Here is a 26,367-nt window from a genome sequence, read left to right on the forward strand (position 1 = left end):
AATAGCAAGTCATACATAACAGATTAATTTTGCTTGCATAATTTTCAGGTACACAGGGTCACAATTAGGGTAGGTAAATGGTGCAGTGGATTATAATATCAAGCCTTAAGTCAGGAAAACTCATCTAAATGAGCTCAAATCTGGCCTCAGAGACTTATCAATTATGTGACCTTGGAAAAGTCATTTAAACTTATTTGTCTCAGTCCTCCATCTGTAAAATGAGTTAGAGAAGAAAATGGCAAACTACTAAATTATCTTTGATAAGAAAACCCCTAATGGGTTCACAAAGAATCAGAAATGACTGAAACAAGAACAGAAGTTAAAAACTGTGAGGAAACCAAGGAAGGGTATTTCTACTAATGATTTGTGTTACTATTTACTGAACTAATGGAATTTTGGGAAAATTTCTATGGTTTGGAGGGATAGAATTTGTAAACAATAATACTTAAAGAGAATAATATCTTATATTATTTGTACCTTTCATCATTTTGTCGAAATCTAAGGATGTGGTCAGTTATTGGGAATTTTTGGTGAAAACTCATTTGTTTCTTGCTTATATTTATATTTTCTATTTCTTACATATATATATAATTATATTTTCATCAAGGATACCCTTAATATCCATGCAGATAATTTACATATAGTTTATGTGAATAAGAAATTAGGCATTTTAGTTTATGAGGTTTTAATATCATCTATTATTTAAATATATTTTGTATTTTCAATTCCTTGAGAAAGCTTTTGGTATGACCCTGCAAAGTTTTCAAATGGGTAGCCTCTTAACCTTGATTTCAATGGAGTTTATAGAGTCTGGTGTGGGTATTATTATAAAATTTACTTTTTTGAAATTACTTCTAATATAACACATTGAAAAATTATTTATTAGTCTCTTTGATTAAGTGGAGGAAACACAGCCAAATGTGCTCTTCTCCATCCAAAAGACTAATGGACATATTGTCTTTGATCTTTAAATTTAATAGACATGTAAAGCAGGAAATCTATACTTGCCAATTGTGCTCATTAATGCCATAAAGGTTGTGCTATGAAAGGGTCAGATGGAAATGGATTGTTCCTATCAGTGATGAAGTTCTCCAAACTTTCCTGTAAGTGGATATTACTGAGTTGTTTTCATTAAGTCTCAGAAAATTACAGAGAATCCTCAATCAAATCTGTGATTACTTACAAAGTCAGCTTTACAATCATTATAGAAAAAAGAAGAAATGAATTTTAAAGTTCTTTTTTCCAACCTATTAAGTGAAGCTGGATGAGTCCCTTTTTTTAATCTGTATAGTTACATACATACCTTCATAACCCTCTGGATCAGACACTGTAGAGATGGGTAATGATTTGGGTCTTTTTATTGAATGAGGAAAATATCCAATTTGGATTGAATTTAGGAAATGGTATAATACTTCCAACATTACATTCATTGACAGACTTTTTTCCTTTTACACCTGTTTCTTGTGATTATTTCACACTTATGTATCTGGGAACAACATAACTGGAGATATCAATATATGAATGTCTCTAAAAACATTGGAAACATTCTTGGCAAAAAGGCCTTATCATATTTCTAATGATAACTTGTACTTAAGAAGTATGGCTGAGATATGTTTCAGGGAATGTAGGATCATAAAAGATTTTATTTGTTTGGTAGGGAGAGTGGTGAATAACCAGTGAATAATGTAAGTATTCTATCAGTATCCACAAATATAAAATGGCCTATTTGTATTTTTTTAAGTTTGAACCTTTATGACATCAGCCAACTCTCTTCCCAAAACAGTATTCAATATAGAGCTGGCCGGTCCTGGTCATGGTGGGGACTGAACATTGGAAATAAAAGGAACTTGCCTACATCTTAACAGACAATAAATGACTGTTCCCATACTAGGAGCTGCATAACTAGAAAGGAGGAAAGAAGGAGGGAAGGAAGGAAGAAGACAGAAAGAAAACTGGAAAAAGAAAAAGAGGATTTTCCATCTAGACTGAGTAGGGTAGAAATGAAAAAGTAAAAACATGATAATAATTAGCTCTTTCAAGAAAAATCCCAATATGTATATTAAACCAATCCAGACATTCACACTTTTAAACTATATTAAGGTTTTTAATTTGTAATTCATGGACCTGTTAGGATTCCATGATTTTTAAGGGTGAAAAAATGCATCTTTATTTTCCTTAACCTCTAACTTCTTTTCACTATGAACTTTAAGTGTGTGGGGAGGGGGAGGAGGGTTGTGTGGTTGTGTTTCTAAGAAGAACCCAAGGTCCTATGGGGGGGGGGGGGCGGCACAGGGGTCCATGATAAAAATAAAAACAAAAAATAAGGAATCTCTAGTTTAAAACAGCAATCCATTAAATTACAGCAGTTTAGCTCTTAAGAAAAAATACAAGTTGATTGCAAAGGGAATTATGTTTTGGACTATGTTTGGATATTAGGTTTAGGTGCCTTAGAATAGTATGAAATGTCTGCTGGGGCTGTGGGGAGCTTAGGCAAATAGGGTTGGGGGACTTGCCCAGGGTCATGCAGCTATTGGGTGTCTGAGGCCAGATTTGAATTCAAGAAGATGAGTCTTCCTGACTTCGGGCCTGGCACTCTATCCACTGTGCTATTTAGTTGTCCTATGCCGGCTTAATAAATGTTTATTAGCACCACACCACATACACTTCTTTGTACTTATTAATTGAATATTGTTTACTGTTGTACTGATTCGTGTGGAATCCATTGAATTTTTAGATCTGGAAAAGACCTTGCAGATTTTGATTAAGTAATGCTTGTAAAACTGTGTTTCTTTTTAGTCATTTTTATGTAGCATCATTTATATCATTGTTCTCCAAAGAGAGAATCCGCTCAACCCCAACAGATTTGTGATAACATTCAGAGGTTAGGAAGATTAGCGTCATCCCATTCAATTGTGGGACTTGATTAATAAAATCACTCTTATTCCTCACTCCTATCCCCTGGACTCCTTCCCTTCCCTCTGCTTTGTAAGCTCCTAGCATCCCCCTTCTGAGCCAGGAAATGGCCCTTCAGGGCAGTTATCACCTAATTACTGCCTGGGCACCTACAACAACAGCTTTGGTGATGCCAAGGGGAGCCTCAGTGCCTCCCTACTCCCGAAAAGTATACTTACTCTTTATGTCTTTAATCAACTGGTAGCTAGGACAGTTAGCTTTCTGAGAGTGTTCTGTGACAGTTACACAGGAGTAACAGCCCCACCCTCACCTTCTTTTCTGTTTGGATGGGACTCTTATGAGTCTCATAAGAGGAATGGAAATGAATGGGTTATAATCAGATCTCATTGTATTACATTTCCCTCAAAACTCACCTCTCTTCCAAATATGCTTATGTGGCTTTTGCAGAACCACCAGTTAACCAGGTTTACAACCTAGGTATCATCTTCACCTCCTTACTATTATTCCACCTATCCCAGTCAGTGGCCAAATTTTGTTGTATCTACTTCTTACTCTGACAACTACCAATCTGTTCACGTTCTCCTTATTTCCTCTCTGGATTATTGCCATAGCCTCCTAAATGCCACACTTCTATCCTCTTTCTAATCCATCCATCATGCAGTTGCCAAGGTTATTCTCCCAAAGTATATTTCTGACCAGCCAAACTGAGACCTATTAAAAATCTTAGTTTAAAAAGGCCAAGGTCCCGCACTGCATTCAGAGCCATCTCTAGCCATCCTGATCTACATCTTACCACTGGACCTAGATGGTTCTAGAGGAGAAAATGAGTCTGGTGCCTTTGCACAACCCTCCCTCCCTTAAATGCAGTTCACTTGCATGTCATGGCATCACCTCCCTGATGTCATGGTCCTCACTGAGAATGAAGGCGAAACAGTAACAACAGCAAGTTAGAGTATGTAAAAGAATATGGCAGTATGTTTGGGGAAACAGGAGGGGAAAAGATCATGAAAAACTGCTACAAGTGGGGATTTTGTGGCATACAAATGAGGAAGAGGTGCAAATAAAAAAGAAAACAAGAGGGCCATGACATCAAAATTTGGTTTCATTCTCCATAGGAAAAAAATCAAATGCCAATAAGCATCAATCTAGCCTTACATTCTGAAAATGCCTTTATCAACATAAAGTATTTTCACCTCTTGAAAAAACCCTTTATGCAAATAGCTTTTCAAAAATTTTTTGAAGTTATTTATGGAATAACTAAAGCTAAATAGGCACAGCTTATTTCAGAAACCTCTATTTTTTAATCTTATCATTTTAATACAGGTTGTTAGGAAAGTCTTAGTGACATTTTAAGCTAATAAAGTACAAAATGACACTAAGAAATTTAGGACATCCTGCAAAGATGAAATCAAGACATCCATCAAAATATAAAGCTATAAATAAGTTCTTTATCTTGCTGTCATGGTGCTGTGGTCTAAAAGTCTCAGAGACATGAAATTATTTGCATAGTTCCACAAATGTAAATACTTAAATGTTCCACTAGAAAGTCTGACAGAAGTACATTTAAAGTAAAACTAATCTCAAAAATAAAAAGGGATGTTATGGAGAATTTTTTTTCTCCTCATACCTTCTCTTAATCTACAGGACTCGACTTTGCACATGTTAAATGGCTAAAGCTTACTGCAGTCAGAAAGCACTTATATTTAAAATACACGATGAATTTAATCGCCAGGAGCAGAATATGTTCAACGTATTACAGCTTGCGAAGGTGATTCATTTGGGAAACCAACAATTACTGTCCCATTTATTTTTTTCTCTTCCACTAGAACATTCACTGAAAGTCATGTTCATTTTCATTTGAAAAAGCTGTGAAAGCCATTGTAACATGCTTTTACTCAGTGAATACCTATTTCACCTTTCAGAAAGTCTAGCTGTGTGACCCAGTGAACCAAGACCTAGTTTTCATTTTCTGAGCCATATGGCACATGGTTCAGAAATAGTCTATTTGTTATTAACATCTTTCTACTATTTATTAGTCATTCTGTTAATAAGCTTGTATCTGAAATGTTTTGCTGTCCAAATCTTGCTTTTTTTCTAATCCATTTAAATATAGGCTTAGGAGGGAAAGAATAACACCAAGCCAAGGAGGTCAGGCATAAACAACTCACAGTGTGTTTTGAGGCCTGTGAGGATAAGACTGTTGCTTCCTATGTGGATTTTTATATCTCATTATGCTTAGACTGAGCAAAATCTCCCCTTCCATGCTGATGCTCCTTGAAATTACTTAAACTAAGAAAAAATATTTATAGAATTGACAACATTAAAATACAATTTTAGCTTTAAATGCAAGTCTCCTGGGAAAACATAATTTGCTAACTTAAATTCCCATAGTGTAACATTGCAATTTATATCAAGGAGATCAGGGTTATCAGAGCGCACCTGATAGCAGGAAAAACAAGATGGCAGCACCAGCTATAATATTCTCCTTAGGTCCAGCTGGCTTTGGATTCCCACCAATACCTACAAATATTAATCACCACTCACCAGGATGACTGATAAATGCATTAAAATGCTAAACAATTAGACTATCAATATATATTGAAAGATCTTGAATTTTGTCAATTTGTACATTTCCTTCAATAGTATAAAGCACAGCAAATACATATCTGCCCCTTTTGTGCATCTCTTATTTGTACCCTCTCATAGATGTTTCACAGGATTTTTGCATAAAATGTTAGGATCCTTACTGATTTATTTTTTTACATTGCAAATATGTACGAGGAGTTATAGACTATCCATCTATCAGTTAACCCTTCTGCCTATAGGACAGATTCATTTTTTTTTTTAGTGATATATATCTTGATGACATTCTTTGTACCATTTATTTCTCAAAATTCTTCCTTTTTAGTGTTTTGTAACAAAATTATATACAACTTTTTTCTCTTCACTGACCACTGGTTGACCTTCAACTTAAATTCTTTGGAGAACATTACATGGATCAAAAAAAGTGCAACATCATTGGAAGAATGCTATTGTTGAAAAGATGGACTTTTAATTCAGGGAAACCTTTGAGACAATTATGAATACTTCACAATTTCCCGATGGTAATTCATTGATGCTGTTGTTGTTGCTGAAGGGCAGCTAGGTGGCATAGCCAATAGAGCACCAGCCCTGAAATCAAGAGGATGATCTTTTCAGACACTTACCTGGGCAAATTGCTTAACCCTCTTTGCCTAGGCTTGAGAACTTTAAGAATACTTTACAATTTCCCAATGACAACCTATAGGTGTAGATAAGTGGAATTACAAAACATTCTCATCAGATTGCTTTAATCTTAATATTCTTTGGCTTTGTTGTTCACTTTCTAGGATACTAATGATTTATAAGTATTTATTTTATTTGCCACAAATTTGTTAAATTTCTTAATCATTTAGTTAAATTTCTAGTTATATTTAGTACTTTCTAGGTAAGTCAATACATTTTGAATATATGTATCTACACATATATGCATATATACATACACACATATATCTGAATATCTATCCACATCTATAATTTGCTTTTTTGCCTATACTTAATTCTTAAATTTGTCTTTTTTGATTTATTTAAATTGTTAGTGTAGTTATGTTAATAATAGTACTGATAAATGGCATTTTTTCTTTACCTTCATCTCATTTTAAAGTTTTCTAATTTTATTACCTACAGTGTTTGTTCTTGATTTTAGATAGATAATGTTTAGCATATAAAAGTTCACTTGTTCCTTTCCTTCCTAGTGTCTTTAACAGGAAAGGGTCTTGGACTTTCTAAAAAGCCTTTTCAATAACTGTATAATCAAGGGTTTTGAATATTATTAACATATTTTTTTTCATAATTGTAGCTTGCTTTGGGTTGAGTAAGCTGAGAATTTCTGGTATAAATCCAAACTGGTCATAGTATATAATCATTATAATACATTATTATATTTGCTAATGTTTGAAATTTTTGCTTCAATGTTCATTTGGAATATTGTACATAATTTGTCAGATACTACTTTATTCCCTTTAACCAAGACTTTATGTGATAGAAAGATATTGAAGGAACCCCTTCTTTTCTTCTTACGGAAAGATTGCAAGATCCTTATTGACTCACTGACTGATTAACCATTATTTTACTCCCACAAGTCTTAAAACATTTGCAATAGTGTGACTACACAGAATTATACACAATCACACTGTGACTTCTTTTCCCTCTTCTTTCTGATACCAGTGATGGCATGAAATAAAATTTTAAAAAGAATCAAGATGAGAGAACATGAAGAGGAACCAAACAGGCCAGAAGAGAACATAAGGTAATCAGTTCCCTAACTAAATACAATGCTTATTTCCATCCACATTTTAAGACAAAGTCCATTTTCCCATAGTAATTTAGAAGAAACTGTCACCCTACTCACCTCTTCATTCACAAATTAGCCATAATTATATAATTGTCTCAATTGTGGTAAATACAATGTTCAGGACTTTATTATCTAAAGAGATTCTGTAAGTTCCTCAGCATTGCCAATGAAGGCATTCACATAAGAGAAAATAATGTTTCTTTCAACACACATAGGTGGTAATGGTAATTTGTATATGTGCAGCCCTCAGAGCCCAACATGGCACACATCCAGTTATTAGATACAGAGGATTCTTAGTTGACTTATCCTTCACAGAATTTAGTAGTTCTTATATAACATGACATAGGACTGGAAATAGAAATGTCAGGTTCAAATCTCATCTTTAAAACATCTATATGACTGTGAACAATTCCTTTCATTTCCTTGGGCCTCATTTTGCTTTTCTACCAAAACAAAAAGAAAAAAGAAAAAAAAGAAAAAAAAGGAAAAAGGATGACTCATTGATGATTTGTGTGATCAGAAGACTGATGTGGTAAGATTGTGGTAATAGAAATATTGCACTGGCAACTGTCTAGAGTGGATTGAATAAAGGAGAAACTAGTTTTGTCACTTTGTTAATTCATATGAGAAGTAGTAAGGTCTGAAACATAATTACTAACCATTATTCTAATTATTTATGAAGAAGGATATACAACATCTCAAAAACATGTACTTTACAAATATAAACTTGCATCACATAGAAGAGGGTAAAGAAACCATAGTGTGACAATGTATAATGGTGTCTAGTCACACTATCACACAGCATTAAGACTTTTGAGGGGGGAAAATAATGGTCATTAAGTGATAGGTAAAGAAGGATTTTCCAACAGGTACTACACTAATCTCTGGTGATAAATAAAAAGGCAAAAACTCTTTACTTTCAAGGAGTTTGTAATCTTTAAGTAAGAAGAAAAGGAGGAGGTCCTCCAACTTCTTTTGATCATATAAATTAGATAGGGAGAAAAAAGTATGTGCAATATTCCAAATGAACATTAATGCAAAAATTTCAAACAAGCATTAGCAAATATATTATCATGATTATATACTATGACCAGGTTGGATTTATACTAGAAATTCCTGGTTTATTTAACACAAGAAAAGCTGCAATTATGAAAAATCATGTAAAGAACAAAAAAATTCTTATTTATGTAGTCACTGAAAAAGGCTTTTGAGAAAATCTAAGAACCTGGTAAACAAGCAATTTTAAAATACCCATCTTTTGCCTTGTACTTCCCTTTCAATAAACCTTGGTTAGCTCTATGATTTCACTCAATTTCCTGTTGCTGATGTCACTTTAATTAACAGCAGGCACAGTCATTAAACAATACTTTGGCAATGAATAAGTTGCTGTTATACATAACAATTCCCTTATTTTATCTTGGCAGGTGGTGCATTGCCTGCTGAATCACTGGTATGGTATTTCCCTTCATCTTCATCCTCATGATTTTTCTCTTCAGTGAATCTCAAAAAACAACCTCAGACCTACTTTATAGTGTTACTTCTTCATTGAAGAATAAAGATTACTAATGTCTTTTCTGTAAAAGAACTCAAGGGATTTCCATGCCCAAAGTTTGCCTTTATCATCTACCTTTTTAGAACCCTAAAACGTAACTCAGATATACATCATCGCTACTGAGGAGATCTTACTTTTGCTTTGGATTGTCTTGGTGTGATGTATTTGTCTGCCTAAAATCACATGCAAATTAACACTAACTTGATTTTTAAAAAAATGCAAACTAAAGGAATAAATAGCTTCTTTTCATCCTGCTGACCAGGTAACAAATACTATTGCTGCCTTATTTGGGTACGTTATTTGCGTGAATATGAGCTTTTCTATATGATTATTCTCATTTGACTCAATAATTTAGCACTTCAGGTTTACAACTCAAAACGGTAAAGAAGGAAAATAGCTTAAGTTTTAGACAATCAGCTTTGTGACATTTTTTTGTTGGTTTCTTTGTTTTTAGTTAATAGTTTAATTGTGAAAAAATTACATTTAATCTGATTGTTGTGGAGGGAAAAGCACATTTATTTGTCATTTAATTATTATAAAACACTTCCCTAAAAATACACTGTGAGGTGAGTAGAATATAATTTTGCATGTTTTGACAAAGCACAACCAGGCTCAGAGAGATAATGACTTTCCTAGTTGCATTATGCTAATAATTAGAATATTCAGGATTGGAATACAGGCCTATGGATAGGTCTAGTATTATTGCTGCTACACTTTGAATAGTTAGGATAGATAGATAAATAGATGGATAGAGAGACAGAGACAGAGACAGAGAGAAAGAGAGATGAGTGGATAATAGATAGCTAGATAAATAGATATATTATATATAATTTTTAATTCAATCATTACAGTAAGGAAGACCAGGAACTGGACTAGGTGCTAAGAATTTGGTATAGAAAAGAAGAACTGACTGTTTTTCTGAAACTGAAAAACGAAGCAATAAAGCTAAAGGCATCAGGATGCCATACCTAATTGTTCTAAAGGCTGTCATTTTATATTGCTGTTGTGGGGATATCCATGTAGAAGGAAAAAAGATAGGTGTGGGGAAAGAGAGACAGACAGAAAGACAGAGACAGAAAGATAAGTTCAGACAGAGATTTTTAGAGGAAATATTTACCTAAAAAGTCATGGAATCATTGATGAACTTCCCAATATGCCTATGTCTCTGTTCCCTTGAGGTGTGCTGAAGAAGTTGTTTGTTAAACTAAGCTACCAATTGTCCTGAGGTCTTAAACACGGAGAAAATGGAATGATTTTGTCAATGAAGGACATGTATCACTAGCTTGGTGATAGCTGTTTCTTTGAAAAGTTCTTTTAGATCATTCCCCTTCTCCTCAGCATGCTCTTATCATAGATCACTATATTCTGACAGTCAGGGTTTGCAGCCTTTATTAAGAGATTTAGGGTTATAAGAACACAGCTGAGATGGGAATTTATAAGATTTTTCTATTGTTTGTTTAAGGAAAGAATATGTGTTTAAAGTCTTTGTACTATCTTGAGGACTAGGGGTGCTTGGTTTGTCCTGTGAATTCTTTATTATATTCATAATGTAGTGAGTTGAATAAATCCATCTTAGAGAGGATTTAAGTCCTTCAGATCACAATTAGAAGTATTGCATCAGATTCAATTTAATCAATCTATGACCCTCCTCACAGAGACAAATTAGGTAGAGGTATGCCTCTTCATGATAGCAAGATCCTGACAAAAAGAGTCATGGAACATTTAAGACATTTGGTTATTTGGTTTTCTATGATCACTTAAAAGGTGTTTTGCAATCACTCTTACTTTCTCCTCCCAAAATTATAACAGAGCCACAATCATGGGTGTTTTTGCACAATATGTCACAAATAAGAGGCATCAACAATATTTCTACTCATTCAGTCACATAGAGACAATTGAGCTTAGTCACTAGATAACAAGAACATCTAAAGGAATTGAGAAACAATGGAGTCTCAAAATTCCTCTCTTGCCCTTCACTAGATTTCTACAGATGAGTTTTTGCCCTGGGCATTTCTCAAGAAGGAAAATATGGCATTTTTTATCTCTGTCTCCATGACTATTTCCCAAAATGTTTGGAAAAAAATTTCTTCCCTTTAGACACAACTGAATCCTACATAGCTGCTCAGATGATAGACTATATCATTGTTTTAGTCATATTTAGAGGGTAGCAAGCAAGGAGAAAAGAGAAACAACTCTTTGAAGTCACTAAAGTTAGGAAGATAAAATGTAGGATCCTCAAGAAAAATGTTCTTTGATTTGCCTCTCATCCTCTTTCCTTATGGTCAATCAGTTGCAAAGCTTGTCAAGTCTAAATCCTCTCATGTCTCTTCTATATGAGATCTCTATAATCACAGTGCCATCATCTTGATTCTGGCTCTCATTAGCCCTCCTTGTGCTGTTACATTACTGATCAAACACTCTACCTCTTGTCTTCATCTTCTCTATCCTTCTAGAGCTGCCAAAATCATCTCAATGTATGGATTAGCGATTGACCTGTTTCCCTCTCCCATGAAAAAGTTTCATAGGTCACAAGCACTGATGGGATAATAAACTCTTTACCCTTCTTTTCATGTTCTTTTGAAATTATGATCCAAATTGTCTCTTCAATTGAATTTCCTTTTTTTTAAACCATTGTGCCTTGTCCTTAGGTTAAAGTAGATAAGTAGCTTCTTCCTAATCTCATCATTCCTTCTTCTGTCCCTCTTTTCATTTGAATAATACATTTCTGTGTCTAGAAACTACTCCCTCCATGACTCTGTTCATTTAAATCCTCATCATTCTTCAAGTCATATCTCAAGAGATACTTCCTCCCTCAAATCTTCTCTCTTAACTAAAGGAAATCAGTTAAGGTGCTTTTAGAACATTTTCCCTAGGCCTCTTCTTTGCTCTCATCTGATTCTACTTTATATCATTCTTTTTTATATGCAAATTTTATCCCCCTCAGGTTCCCAGTTCATACATTATGGCAGAATCCTTCAGGGGAGAGAATATGTCATTATTCATATTTCATATTTCAAGCATATATAACCGTGACTTAGACTGGTAGGCATTTAATAAATATTTATTGAATCAAATTGGCATCAGATCTGTTCTCTTTTATATGCGTCAGTATTCTGAATAAGTAAATGGATTAGATTTCACCTTGATTGCTCTAGATTAAGATAATGACTACTGGCAATGAACTTGACTTTGCTGTAACATCCACAGTGCTTCTTGATCTTTCATTTTGCTCCATGATGCCTGAAGAACTGAAAATACAATGACAAGAGACTGGCAAAGCATTATAAGGTTAAGGTTATATGAAGCTCCTTTAAAGAGTTCTGTTCACATATTAGGTTCTCAATAAGGACTTGTTTCTTGCTCCCAATAAAACTGAGAAAAGCCATATATACAGCCATATTATTTCATTCCACTAATTTGAGCTGAAATCTACTGTTAAACTCTGCTTCCCAACTAGTGCACTATTAGATGATGTATTCACAGACCAAATATAGAGATAAAAATGCAGCCTTTAAAATATTTCAAACATTATGACATCATTATGGTATAAAGTCTTAGGTAAAATAATAAAACCATGCATGTGAAATTGACACTACTGACTTATTTTGAGTGAACATATAGTGGTGGTGTTGTTATCCTTTTTAGGAAGGCATAATATAGAGGGGATCAGGATTCTCAAAATGAGGTCAGGGAGTATATCAAAATAACAATGACTTGATTCTTACTGAAACACATCCCCACCAGACTCTATATCAGTGAACAATCTCCTTAAATACAGTATAAATAGAAAGTTAACTAGCCAATATCTATGAAACCCATGATTTCATTGTTTATATCTTGCTACACTTTTCAAGTCATCTCTTGAAATTCAGGGATTTCTTCAAAACTTCAAGTATTCATGGATTCATTCTTGTGAGTACTTTTACAATGAAGATAATAGTATCAGAGATTTTGAGATAGAAGGGACATTAAAGGTCATTTAATCCAATTCAAAGTCATCCTTACAGATACAGATGCAAAGGCCCAGAAAATAACTTTACCTGAGTTATGATAGTTGTTTGTGTCAGAGCTGAGATAATAAATTGTTTACACATTGTTGGAGAGACTGTGACAACACAGGTACTCTGAAGGACTACTGATGGAACAAATATGATTTATTCAACTGTTTTGGAAATAATTTGAAATATTTTAGAAATGCTGCTTATTTTTTTCCCCTTACTGTTAGATACAAAGATTATGCTGTTGGGTTTAGTACACCAGGTTGAAATCGACAGAAGGAAAAGATCACACGCACATATACACACATGTACACACATGCATGTGTATGTATATGTGTGTATATGTACATATATGTGTGTACATATAAAACAAACTTTTGCATTTATGAAAACAGAATGTGTTCAATGAAGAAGTGTGACTGAAAATGGTAATGTTATATGAATACCAAATTATATTTTGTTAAAAGGAATGACAAATATGAACGTTTCAGAGAAAAGTTGGACTAATTTGTATCAAGCAATCCAAAGAAAACAGAGTAATAATAAATAATATGACAATGATTTTAACAAAATAAGTCAACACTAAAAGGAAGTGGGAAACAATATTCAAATCACTGTCAAAAATGGCTAGTGCAAACACCATATTATCAAGTATGAAGCATGTAGACTTCCTTTCTATTAATATTCAGACTATAATATTTGAAGGTGATATATAATTAATCAGTTTTATACGTTTGTAGATGTGCTTTGTTTGAATGTTTGTTGTGAGCTATTGTTTGTATTAAAGTGAATTTATCAACAGTAAAATCAGTGAATTTATAGGCATCATAATGACTCAACTATGAGCTCCAGTGAGGAGCCTCTGTCAATTTGACTCAGTCTTTGGGTTACAAACACTTAGGTATTGTTAAGCCCATGCTGAATGGTTTTCCAGTTTGGTAGGACCTTGAAAGTGTGTTCACTGTTCAGATAAGCTTAGAAAAGCTCAGATCAGCTCCTCAAGAGACAGAAAATGAAGATGTCAGCAGAAAACAGGGATTACATGCTTTATTTTATCTTTTTATGTAGTTTTAAGATAATACAAAAATGTGATAGAAGGAATGTATACTTGGCCCCTATTGTGTTGGCTAGGATTGCTTTTTTGTCATCCTCTATGACTTAATTTTTGGGGGATAGCCCTTACCAGTGTTTGACTAGGCTCCTTAGTTGCCTAAGAGAATACAAGAGACCAGATCACAAGGAAACCTCTGCTTCTGAACTGGTAGATATGAAACTGCCCTGAGATCTACCACACCTTGGAAATATAGAGATGAAGTGAAGAATGTCTATCAGTATTTTTGCTGAGAGTTCTCTCTATTCTAAGACTACTTAAACTTCCTTTTAACTATTTGATGGTGTCTGAGTGTCTCATTTCATTCCAAACCATGACTTGAACTATTACAAATGACTAAATTAGGCCTATCCTACAATATTCCATAAAATGAAGAGTAAAATCTAAGTTATAGATAGCTAGAATGATAGAGTTAAATAGACATAGCTATACAAATACATATATGTATGTATGTATATATATTTCTCCAAATAATAGAGTGCCAGTTTCTCCACGGAGCTTGGTAAAAAGATAAGGAAATAGATTATTACTTGTACATCAACCTCTTTAATGGATTTAACATTCAGTCATTTAAGTCATGTGCAACTCTTTATGCCCCCATTTGGTATTTTCTTAGCAGAGGTGCTAGAGTGCTTTGTGATTTCCTTCTCTAGGTCATTTTACAGATGAGGAAACTGTTGCAAACAGGGTTAAGTGACCTGTCCAATGTTAACAGCTAATAATCATCTGTGTCCAGATTTGAACTCACAAACATGAGACTTTATAACTTTAGCCTAACACTCTATCCATGGTACCACCTTACTGCCCCTCATCATACGAATGTGCAACTGAAATTTGTGGGCCAGTTTTTGATTAGATAGAAAGAAAAAATAAAAATTGATATAGATTACGGTAAATAAATTAATATAACAAATAAAAATATCATTGAGCTATGCTTTGCATTACAAAAATGATTTAAAATAATATCTATCATAGTAAAGTGCTACCAAGTAGTAACAAAAAAAGTTTAATTAAAGGGAAAGAAGTCAAAGTTTATAGTGGAGAGAAAGTGAGTGTTGGAGTTATGAGAACCTAATGTCATTTTCTGCCTCTGAGAAAAATTGGTGTTTTGTCCCTAGTCATGCCATTTAACCTCTTGAAGATCCAGGAAGCTAAATGTGTAAGTTGCAAAGCAGTTGTTGATTTGCATTGAGATCCACCTGGACACCAGAAATATCTTCACTGGTAATTTCCTGTGTCAATACAATCAAAAGTCCATTAAAATAGATTTTTTAAAAGGATACAATTTCTATTATCCTAAAAGTATGTGTATGTATATGTATGTACGCGTGTGTGTGTGTGTGTGTGTGTGTGTGTGTGTGTGTGTGCTGGGGCTGAGTATTCAACTTTTTCAAAACTAGTTCCAAAGATCATCATAGATCTCCTCAAGGGAAAGATAATGAATTTCTTTAGCCTTGTTACCCATGTCTCATAGAATCAATGAGAGCCTGTACTGTTTTTGCATTGCAACATCAGCCATAGTATATAAAGCTGAGATGTCTGATGGGCTTAGATATCAAAGAAAAAATGGAGCCAAATACAGATGGGATTTGAGAGGTTGCTTCCTACCAGCCCAGTAGCAGAGCTAACCTCAGACAGATAAAGTAGAACAGCAGACATTGGAAAAAATGATTTTTACTGCCAATTCTCCCACCCACTTTCTCTTGATGTAGGCATCCTATGTTTTTATACTAACAATGATATTTCCATTGAGAACTGACCTCTACTATTTTGTGCTCCATAAAGTAAGATTATTCATCTTTCTTTCCACCTAAAAGTTCCTTTCTCCAGGTTTTCTGGGGATTTCAAGAGAAAAGCATTTGATTATCAAATGGGTTTTAGTCTGAATTAAATTCGATGAGTGTGCATCCATGCACATGTTTGAATGTGTGAATGTGTCTGTTTGTATTTTTTGTTATTTTTAGGTATTTATGTCAATCAAATGATAGAATGATTAAATTTAATTCTAACATACCAGTACTGGTAGTACATAACTATCAGTACATACCATACACACATCAGTATAATTCTCTTAATTTTAGCATTTGTCTATACCACATACTTTGTGGAAATGAAGTATTTTCAGGCAATCAACTGCCAGCCAAAGACATTCAGCAAAAGTATGTCATGTAGAAGTTTGAACACAGAACTCTAGCACTGGACTGGAAGACCGGAGATTTGAGTTTTCAGGTCACAGCTTTTTCTCTAATGTGTGACCTTGAGATAGTGTTTTAAAGTCTCTTTGTCTTAATTTATTTATATATAAAGTGTCATAGGCATTATATAAAATGAATTTCAAAGTCCTTTCTACTTTTAAGGTAAAATCCATAATTCTCTTCTCTTTGTTGTATCAATGAAATGACAAATATTCAGTAAGCTCCTACTATGTGCTTAAATCTGTGTTACATTTTGTGGATACATAAATATGTAACTGTCTATTTCCTCAAGAAACTTACATTCTGCTCTAGTAATGTTATGAATTCTATAAATAAGGAATCATATAATAATGACATAGAATGAATTTCTGAGTGTCTCAACTTAGTTAATGCAGTATTAACATTATTTTAAGTCTTTTGTATTTAATAAAAGAGAAGATTATTATGATGTTAATCAATTTAGATTTACAATTTGTCAGCAAAATGCTCGAAGTTCAAATCCACTGAAAAACAAAACAAAACAACCTGTGTGCTCACAAAACCACACATTTTCTGGGGGAACTAAATATTTCAAAGGGGTAATCAGAATGACTACAATAAACCCTGTCACGATCCTTTCATGCTTGAATGAATTTTTTTCATGTTAAAGGTGAAAAGGTGATCAATAACATTTTTAATCCCCCCAGCTCCTTAAAGAAGAAAAATTTATCAAATTTCTCAGTTTTCAATAAAGCTGGATTACATTTTTCTCTGGTGTCTGCTTAACTCAATAACTGTTCTTCTAGTTTTCCTCACCATTGAGAGAGCTCAATATATAAAACCCAAAAGGTATCACAATAGGAAATATGTGAAAGTGTCTATTTAATATGTTTTCTTCTTTATTTAAAAAAAGTCAAAAGTCCCATTGGTAACATAAGTCAGTGTTTCATTTACTGTAGTTTCAATGACAGAATGAAAAACTGTACTCTACTCTTAACAGCAAATTTTAAAAATGCATCAAAGCTCCAAAGGGAAAAATAAGTTGAGAATTATAAGTTCTATTAGAGAGTGTCCCACTTGGAGGACTTCCTTTATGGGCATGATTAGGTAATATTATTCCTCATGAGATATTGTAGACAGCTTTATCGTTGTCAGTGAGTCACCCATTAAAAGGAGAGGCCAGTGAAGCATTAATATAAATTTTAAACTGCCACCAACTTGTACTGCACATTTGAGTTCGACCTTCAAATACATGTTTTTAATAAACAAAGAATAATTGAAATAATTAGCAATATGTGTAAAACATGCTATTTTATAATAGAGCCTGATAATAAAATCTAAATCCTGAAGCTTTATAAATAATTCTAAGAAAAGAAAACTAATTATTTGCCACGTACATAATACATGTATGTATACATAAGCGATTCAAATATGGTGAGGGAAAGAAACAGAGAGAGAGAGAGAGAGAGAGAGAGAGAGAGAGAGAGAGAGAGAGAGAGAGAGAGAGAGAGAGTGAGGGTTTTTAGCTTGACCTTGAGTTTCAAAGGTGAAGTGGCATTTCATTGAAGAACATTCCTCTCCTAGTACAGAACAGCAATTACTCTACAACTGGTTTAAAGTGCTGGTTATTGCACTGAGGTTCCAGTGACTTACCACAGGTGACACAGTTGGTATGTATCAGAGATAGAATTTGAATTCAGGTCTTTCTAACTCCCAGGTCAACTATTAATCCCTTATCACACAACTGTCTCTTATCTATGTATACAATTATAACTAAATAAAATTTTGATTAAAATATCAATACACACCCACACCCCACATCATATATATATATATATATATATATATATATATATATATATATATATATATATATATATACACATACATATATACGTGTAATACATGTATATGTGTATATATATGTATACACATATAAGCATACTTTATCTCCTTTATAATGAACATTATTTGAGGAAGCTGATCTAGAGGTTTCTTTCAACTAAGTGATATAATAAGGCTTAGTCAACAAAAATAGGATTAAAAAATATTGTTGTTTACATGGTTTCCGGAGTGTTGTTTCCTGGTGCATGATCATTACATTAAAATAAAAAGAAGAACCCCTATTGTTTGTGGTGCCAGTGGGGAAGCCTGATAGAGTAGTTCCTAACCATTAAATGTTTCACAAGTCTCAATTTGTTTAGCAAAGTTACGGGGTACAAAATAAACTCACAAGAATATTTAGTGTTTCTATAAACTTCCAACAAAATCCAAACGGAAGAAGCAGAAAGAGAAATTTCACTTAAAATAATGGCATATGATATAAAAATCTTGGTGGTCTATCTGCCCAGACAAAGGAAATTACAATATGAACACCATTACACAACACTTTTTCAACCAAAGAGAGATCTAAAGAATTAAAGAAATGATTGCTCATGGGTACACCAAGGCAATATAATAAAAACTACAAATATACCTAAATTCATTCAGTGCCATATGAATCAAGAAAATATCTCATGGTACTAGAAAACAATAATAACACTATTCATCAGGAAAAACAAAAGGTTAAGAATATCAAAGAAATCAATGGAAAGAAATGTGAAGGAAGATAACCTAGCAGTACCAGATTTCAAACTATATTACAAAGTGTTATTCACTAAAACAATCTGGTACTGGATAAAAATTAGAGTGATGAGTCAGTGAAATAGATTACACTCACAATAAATGTAGTAAATGGCCATAGTAATTTCATCTTTGATGCAATCAAAGACTCAAACTTTTGGTGTAATAACTCATCATTTGACAAAAATTGCTAGTAAAACTGGAAAGATGTTTAGAAGAAACTAGACATAGCCTTTTTTTCACATGATATGAGAAGAGGTTAAAATAGATTTGGTATAAATAGTGATATTATAATTAGGAGAGCATGAAAAAATGTGCATGTCACATCTAAGTCTATAAAAGTGATGAGTTTATGACCAAGTAAGAGATTAGAGAGGATAATAGGAAGTAAAATGGATAATTTTGATTGTATCAGAGAAAAAAAAATGTGCAAATAAAACCAATGGAGCCAAAACTCGAAGCATAAAGGAAACTAGTGGAGAGGAGGGGGGAGGAATTACAGGATTTCCCTAAAAAATCAAATTTATAAGCAACTGAACCAAAATTATAAGAAATAAAAGCCTTTCTCAATTTGATAAATGGCTAAAGGTTATGAACAGGCAGTTTCAGAAGAAACCAAAGTACCAATAGTCATATTAAAATGTTTTTACTATTGATTAGAGAAATACAAATTAAATTATTCTGAGGTACTACTTCATATCTATCAGATTGGCCAACATGACAGAAAAACAAATGACACATGCTGAACAGGATGTGGAAAAATTGGAATGCCATTGCATTGTTAATGGAGTTGCAAACTGTTCTAATCATTTGGGAGAATAATTTGTAACAATTCCCAGATGATTATAAAACTATGCATACCCTTTTGATCTAGCAACGCCTAGGTCTATAGCTCAAAGGAATCAAAGGAAAAAGAAAAGAAACTATTTGTACAAAAATATTTATAGTAGCTTTTCGGTGGTTGTACAGAATTGGAAATCAAAGGTAAGTCCATGAATTAGGAAATGGCTGAATGATTTCTAGTATATGATTGTGTTAGAATAAAATAAGAAAAAAATGAGTGGTATGATTTCAGAAAAACCTGGGAAGGCTTATGTGAACTTATGCAAAGTGATGTGAGTAAAACCAGAAGAATGTTGAATATAGTAACAATAATGGTGTAAATATGATTAACTGTGGAAATCTTTACTACTTGGATTAAGAAAATGATCAGGGGCGGAGCCAAGATGGCGGAGTGAAAGCAACGACTCACCTAAGCTCCTGGAAAAACTCCTTTGGATATTTCTGGGGGGAGAGTCTGACCAGACTTTGGAGGTGTAGAATCCAGTGGGAGACGGACTTTGACAGATTCGGAGCCCAGGCTGGACTGGAAGGTCCAAGGGAGGGATCTGTTCCGCGGGGGTAAGACCCCGGCGCACAGCGCAGCGCGGTCGGCGCGGCAGGGCGGAGGCGACCCGAGGGGCCCGAGAGTGGCGGGCGAGACCAGCGGAGCAGGAGATAAGCCAGGCCGAGCCAACGATATCAGCGCAACAGCCTTTGAAATCTTCAGCCTAAAGACGGGACTTCAGTGGGTCACTACTTGAACATCCAGAAGCTGGGATGCCGGAGTGATCAGTAAGTGCTCTCCCCTCCCCCCCGATGACCGTGAGGGAACCATAAAATTCTTCCCCAGATTGATCCTGGATCAGTGGGAGCAGCAGAAAGGGGCGAGTGGTCTCGTAACACCAGAGGCTGGAGAGGTGGCAAAGGGGGGTTCTTCCTACCGTGGTGGAGGCTATCTGGAGGGACAGACGACCCAGGGCAGAGAAAAATTCGCACTGAGACCCAAGCAAGCCTCAGCCCGGGAGACGAGCCCCAGGAGGGGCGGGAACACGCATTAGCCTCTAGGCGTGCCCCAGCCCTCCAGGGGAAAAGGGAAGACAATAGGGAAGCTGGGATCACCATCCCCCTGGACCTTGCCTTTGCCTCAGGCCAGCTGAGGAGATAGCCTGAGACCAGACCACACCTCCCACACACCTATCAAGCTAAACCCAGGGTTGATCTGGGAAACAACAACAACAAAAAAAAAGCCTGCTTTTAGCCTAGACAAACATCAACTCAACTTAAAAGATCTGTATCTTCTGACTGAAAGAACCAAAAGCTACAACACTCAGCCAACATCATGAATCGGAAAAAGCAGACGAAAAGTGAAAAAACCATAGAATCTTTCTATGGGGATAAGGACCAAAACACAAACACCAAAGAGGTCAGAGCTGAGACTGTACTTCCATCTGAAACCTCAGATGGGACTATGAATTTCTCGCAAGCACAACTAGATTACCTGGAACGTCTGAAGAAGGATATAAAAGAAAAACTGGCCAATGATTTTAAAACCATAAAAAAAGAATTCACTGATGAGAACATCAATCTGAAAAAGAAAATTGAAGAAATGGAAAAGGAAGTTCAAAAATTAACTGGAGAGAATAATTCCCTAAAAGGAAGAGTTAATCAAACGGAAAAGGAAACTCAAAACCTAATAGGGAAAATTGATCAGATGGAAAAGGAAACCCAAAACCTAACTGGGAAAATTGGTCGAATGGAAAAAGAAGTACAAAAATTAAATGGAGAAAATAGCTCCTTAAAGGGAAAAATTGGCCAGATGGAAAAGGAGATGCGAAAGCTAACTGAAGAAAACAATACGATCAAGATTAGAATTGGGCAAGTAGAAACTAATGACTCAATGAGGCAACAAGAGTCAGTCAAACAAAATCTAAAGAATGAAAAGATGGAAGAAAATCTAAAATATTTAATTGGAAAAACAACTGACCTGGAAAATAGATCCAGGAGAGAAAATCTAAGAATTATTGGCCTGCCAGAAACCCATGATGAAGAAAAGAGTCTGGACAATATCTTCCAGGAAATCATCAAGGAAAACTGCCCAGAAGTACTAGACTCAGAGGGCAAAATAGTCATCGAAAGAATCCACCGTTCCCCACCGGAAAGGGATCCCAAACTCAAAACCCCAAGAAATATAGTTGCCAAATTCCAGAGCTATCAAGTGAAGGAGAAAATACTACAAGCAGCCAGAAAGAAACAATTTAAATATCAAGGTCACACAGTCAGGATCACACAGGACCTTGCAGCTTCTACATTAAAAGATCGAAAGAATTGGAACCCAATATTCCGTAAGGCAAAGGAGTTGGGACTCCAACCGAGGATCAACTACCCAGCAAAGTTCAGCATAACATTTCAGGCAAGGAGAAAGTCATTCAACGAAATAAGGGATTTCCAGAGCTTCCTGACCAAAACACCAGAACTCAATAGACAATTTGATCTTCAAATGCAGGTCTCCAGAAAATCATAAAAAGGTAAACAGAGGGGAAAAAACAAAAACAAAAACTTGCAACTCAATTAGGGCAATCTGTTTACCTCCCTGTAAGGGAAGATGCTACCTGTTAATCTTGAGAACTGTGCAGCTATTATGATAAAAGGGATATATGTAGAGGGAACGGGCATAAAGTAAATGATGTCATGGCAAAAATATGATTTAAGTATGAGAAGGGAATGTAATAGGAGGTGTGGAAAGGGGGAAGCAGAAAATGGCAAATTATATCACAGGAAGAAGTACAAAACCATAGTAGAGGGAAGGAGGGGAGGGAGATGAGCATTGTTTGAGAGGTACTCTCATCTGATTTGTTCAAAGGAGGGAACAATAACCTTAAGCAGATAATCCTAACTAGCTCTATAGGTAGTAAGAGGGGAAGGGGGAAGAAAGGGGAGGGTGGCTAAAAGGGAGGAAAGAAGCAATAAGAGTAAAGGGGACTAAAAGGGAGGGGGGCTAAAAGAAGGAGGGGAAGGCTGCAGGAGGAGGGGGAGAAAAGTGAATACTATTGAGGAGGGGAAGGGAGACGGGAGAGTTAAAAGCACAAATGGTGGGAAAGAGGGTGGAGGGAAATACACAGATTGTAATCATAACTGTGAATGTGAATGGGATGAACTCTCCCATAAAACGGAGACGGATAGCAGAATGGATTAAAAGCCATAATCCAACAATATGCTGCTTACAAGAAACACATTTGAAACGGGGGGATACACATAGGATAAAGGTCAAAGGATGGAGCAGAATATATTGTGCTTCAGCTCATGTAAGAAAGGCAGGAGTAGCAATCCTAATCTCAGACAAAGCAAAAGCAGAAATAGATCTAATCAAAAGGGATAAGGATGGAAACTATATCCTACTAAAAGGCACCATAGACAATGAAGCAATATCATTACTAAACATGTATGCTCCAAGTGGTATAGCATCCAGATTCTTAGAGGAGAGGTTGGGGGAGTTGAAGGAAGAAATTGATAGCAAAACTATACTAGTGGGGGACCTCAACCTCCCCCTCTCTGAACTAGATAAATCCAACCTCAAAATAAACAAGAAAGAGGTTAAGGAGGTAAATAAAACTCTGAATAAGGTAGATATGATAGATCTTTGGAGAAAATTAAATGGGAATAGAAAGGAATATACCTTTTTCTCAGCGGTACATGGAACATTTACAAAAATTGACCATGTACTAGGACATAAAAATCTCACAATCCAGTGCAGAAAGGTAGAGATAATCAATGCATCCTTTTCAGATCATAATGCATTAAAAATTACATGTAATAAAAGGCCATGGAAAGAGAAACCAAAAATCAATTGGAAACTAAATAATCTAATTCTAAAGAAGGATTGGGTTAAAGAAGAAATCATAGAAACAATCAACAACTTCATTCAAGAGAATGACAATAGTGAGACAACGTACCAAAACTTATGGGACACTGCAAAAGCAGTTATTAGGGGAAGTTTTATATCTCTGAATGCTTACATAAATAAAATAGAGAAAGAGGAGATCAATGACTTAGGCTTGCAGTTGAAAAAGCTAGAAAAAGAACAAATTGAAAATCCCCAAGTAAATACCAAATTAGAAATACTGAAAACCAAAGGAGAGATTAATAAAATTGAAATAAAGAAAACTATTGAATTAATAAATAAAACCAATAGTTGGTTTTATGAAAAAAACTAATAAAATTGATAAACCTTTGGTTAATCTGATCAAAAAAAAGAAAGAAGAAAACCAAATTACTAACATTAAAAATGAAAGGGGTGAACTCACCTCCAATGAGGAGGAAATTAAAACAATAATTAGAAACTACTTTGCCCAACTTTATGCCCACAAATTCGATAATCTAAACGAGATGGATGAATATTTTAAAAAATACAAATTGCCCAGATTAACAGAAGAGGAAGTTGAATACTTAAACAACCCCATCTCAGAAAAAGAAATTGAACAAGCCATCAATGAACTCCCTAGGAAAAAATCTCCAGGGCCAGATGGATTCACAAGTGAATTCTATCAAACATTTAAAGAACAGTTAATTCCAATACTACATACACTATTCTTGAAAATTGGGGAAGAAGGAGTCCTCCCAAATTCTTTCTATGATACAAATATGGTTTTGATACCCAAACCAGGAAGAGACAAAACAGAGAAAGAAAATTATAGACCAATTTCCCTAATGAATATAGATGCAAAAATTTTAAATAAGATTTTAGCAAAACGAATACAGCATCTAATCACGAGATTAATACATTATGATCAGGTAGGATTCATACCAGGACTACAGGGCTGGTTCAATATTAGGAAAACTATTAGCATTATCGACCACATCAACAACAAAGCTAACAAAAACCACATGATTATCTCAATAGATGCAGAAAAAGCTTTTGACAAAATACAACATCCATTCCTACTAAAAACATTGGAGAACGTAGGAATAAAGGGAACTTTCCATAAAATAATAAGCAGTATCTATCTAAAACCTTCAGCAAGCATTATATGCAATGGGGATAAGCTAGATGCATTCCCAATAAGATCAGGGGTGAAACAAGGTTGTCCATTATCACCACTATTATTCAATATGGTACTAGAAATGTTAGCTGTAGCAATTAGACAAGATAAAGATATTCAAGGAATTAGAATAGCCAAAGAAGAAACTAAGTTATCACTCTTTGCAGATGATATGATGATTTACCTAGAGAATTCCAGAGATTCAAGTAAAAAATTACTTGAATTAATAAACAACTTTGGCAAAGTTGCAGGGTACAAAATAAACCCACACAAATCCTCTGCATTCCTATATATTAGCAACAAAGTTCAACAGCAAGAGATAGAAAGAGAAATCCCATTTAAAGTTAGGGTAGACAGTATAAAATACTTAGGAGTCTACCTGCCAAAACAAACCCAGGGACTATATGAACACAATTACAAGACACTTTTTGCACAAATAAAGTCAGATTTAAGTAAGTGGAAAAACATTAGTTGCTCATGGGTAGGCCGTGCTAATATAATAAAAATGACAATTCTACCCAAATTAATATACTTATTTAGTGCCATACCAATTAAACTATCAGACAATTACTTTCTAGAGCTGGATAAAATAATATCAAAATTCATTTGGAAAAACAAAAGGTCCAGAATATCAAAGGGACTAATGAAAAGAAATGCTTGGGAAGGTGGCCTAGCGCTACCAGACCTTAAACTGTACTATAAAGCAGCAATTATCAAAACCACTTGGTATTGGCTAAGAAACAGAGAGGTAGACAAGTGGAATAGACTTGGCACTCAAGATGCAGTAGGCAAGGAATATAGCAACCTTCTGTTTGATAAACCCAAGGACCCCAGCTTCTGGGATAAGAACTCATTGTTTGACAAAAATTGCTGGGAAAACTGGATAACAGTGTGGCGGAAATTAGGCATAGACCCATACCTGACACCGTACACAAGAATAAAGTCCAAATGGGTACATGATTTAGGTATAAAGATTGATACCATGAATAAACTGGAGAAGCAAGGAATAGTGTATTTATCAGATCTATGGAGAAGGGAAGAATTCTTTACTAAAGAAGAGATAGAATGCATTATGAAATGCAAAATGGATAACTTTGATTACATTAAACTGAGAAGTTTTTGCACAACCAAACCCAATGCAACCAAAATCCGGAGGGATGTAGTAAATTGGGAAAAAATTTTTACAGCTAAGCTCGGGGATAAAGGCCTCATTTCTAGAATATATAGAGAACTGACCCAAATGTATAATCATACAAGTCATTCCCCAATTGATAAATGGTCAAAGGATATGAACAGGCAATTTTCAGAGGAAGAAATTAAAGCTATCTATAATCATATGAAAAAATGCTCTAAATCACTATTGGTTAGAGAGATGCAAATCAAAACAACTCTGAGGTACCACATCACACCTATAAGATTGGCAAACATGACAGAACAAGAAAATGATAAATGCTGGAGAGGATGTGGGAGAGTTGGAACACTAATTCATTGTTGGTGGAGCTGTGAGCGCATCCAACCATTCTGGAGAGCAATTTGGAACTATGCCCAAAGGGCTACAAAAATGTGCATACCCTTTGACCCAGCAATATCACTACTAGGACTATATCCCCAAGAGATCATAAAAATGGGAAAGGGTCCCACATGTACAAAAATATTTATAGCAGCACTCTATGTAGTTGCCAAAAACTGGAAGTCAAGGGGATGTCCATCAATTGGGGAATGGCTGAATAAATTATGGTATATGAATGTAATGGAGTACTATTGTGC

The 26,367-nt window shown here is 34.8% G+C and overlaps 1 long non-coding RNA gene across 1 annotated transcript; it reads left to right on the forward strand.

Moving 5' to 3' along the window:
• Window positions 1–3,199: 3,199 nt before the first annotated feature.
• Window positions 3,200–9,112, forward strand: LOC140509494 (uncharacterized). The gene is made up of 3 exons (XR_011968785.1): window positions 3,200–3,390; window positions 7,159–7,240; window positions 8,710–9,112. It is a non-coding gene; the product is annotated as an uncharacterized lncRNA (long non-coding RNA).
• Window positions 9,113–26,367: the final 17,255 nt, after the last annotated feature.

The sequence above is a fragment of the Notamacropus eugenii genome, chromosome 6 (assembly GCF_028372415.1).
Source record: "Notamacropus eugenii isolate mMacEug1 chromosome 6, mMacEug1.pri_v2, whole genome shotgun sequence".
Classification (NCBI taxonomy): domain Eukaryota; kingdom Metazoa; phylum Chordata; class Mammalia; order Diprotodontia; family Macropodidae; genus Notamacropus; species Notamacropus eugenii.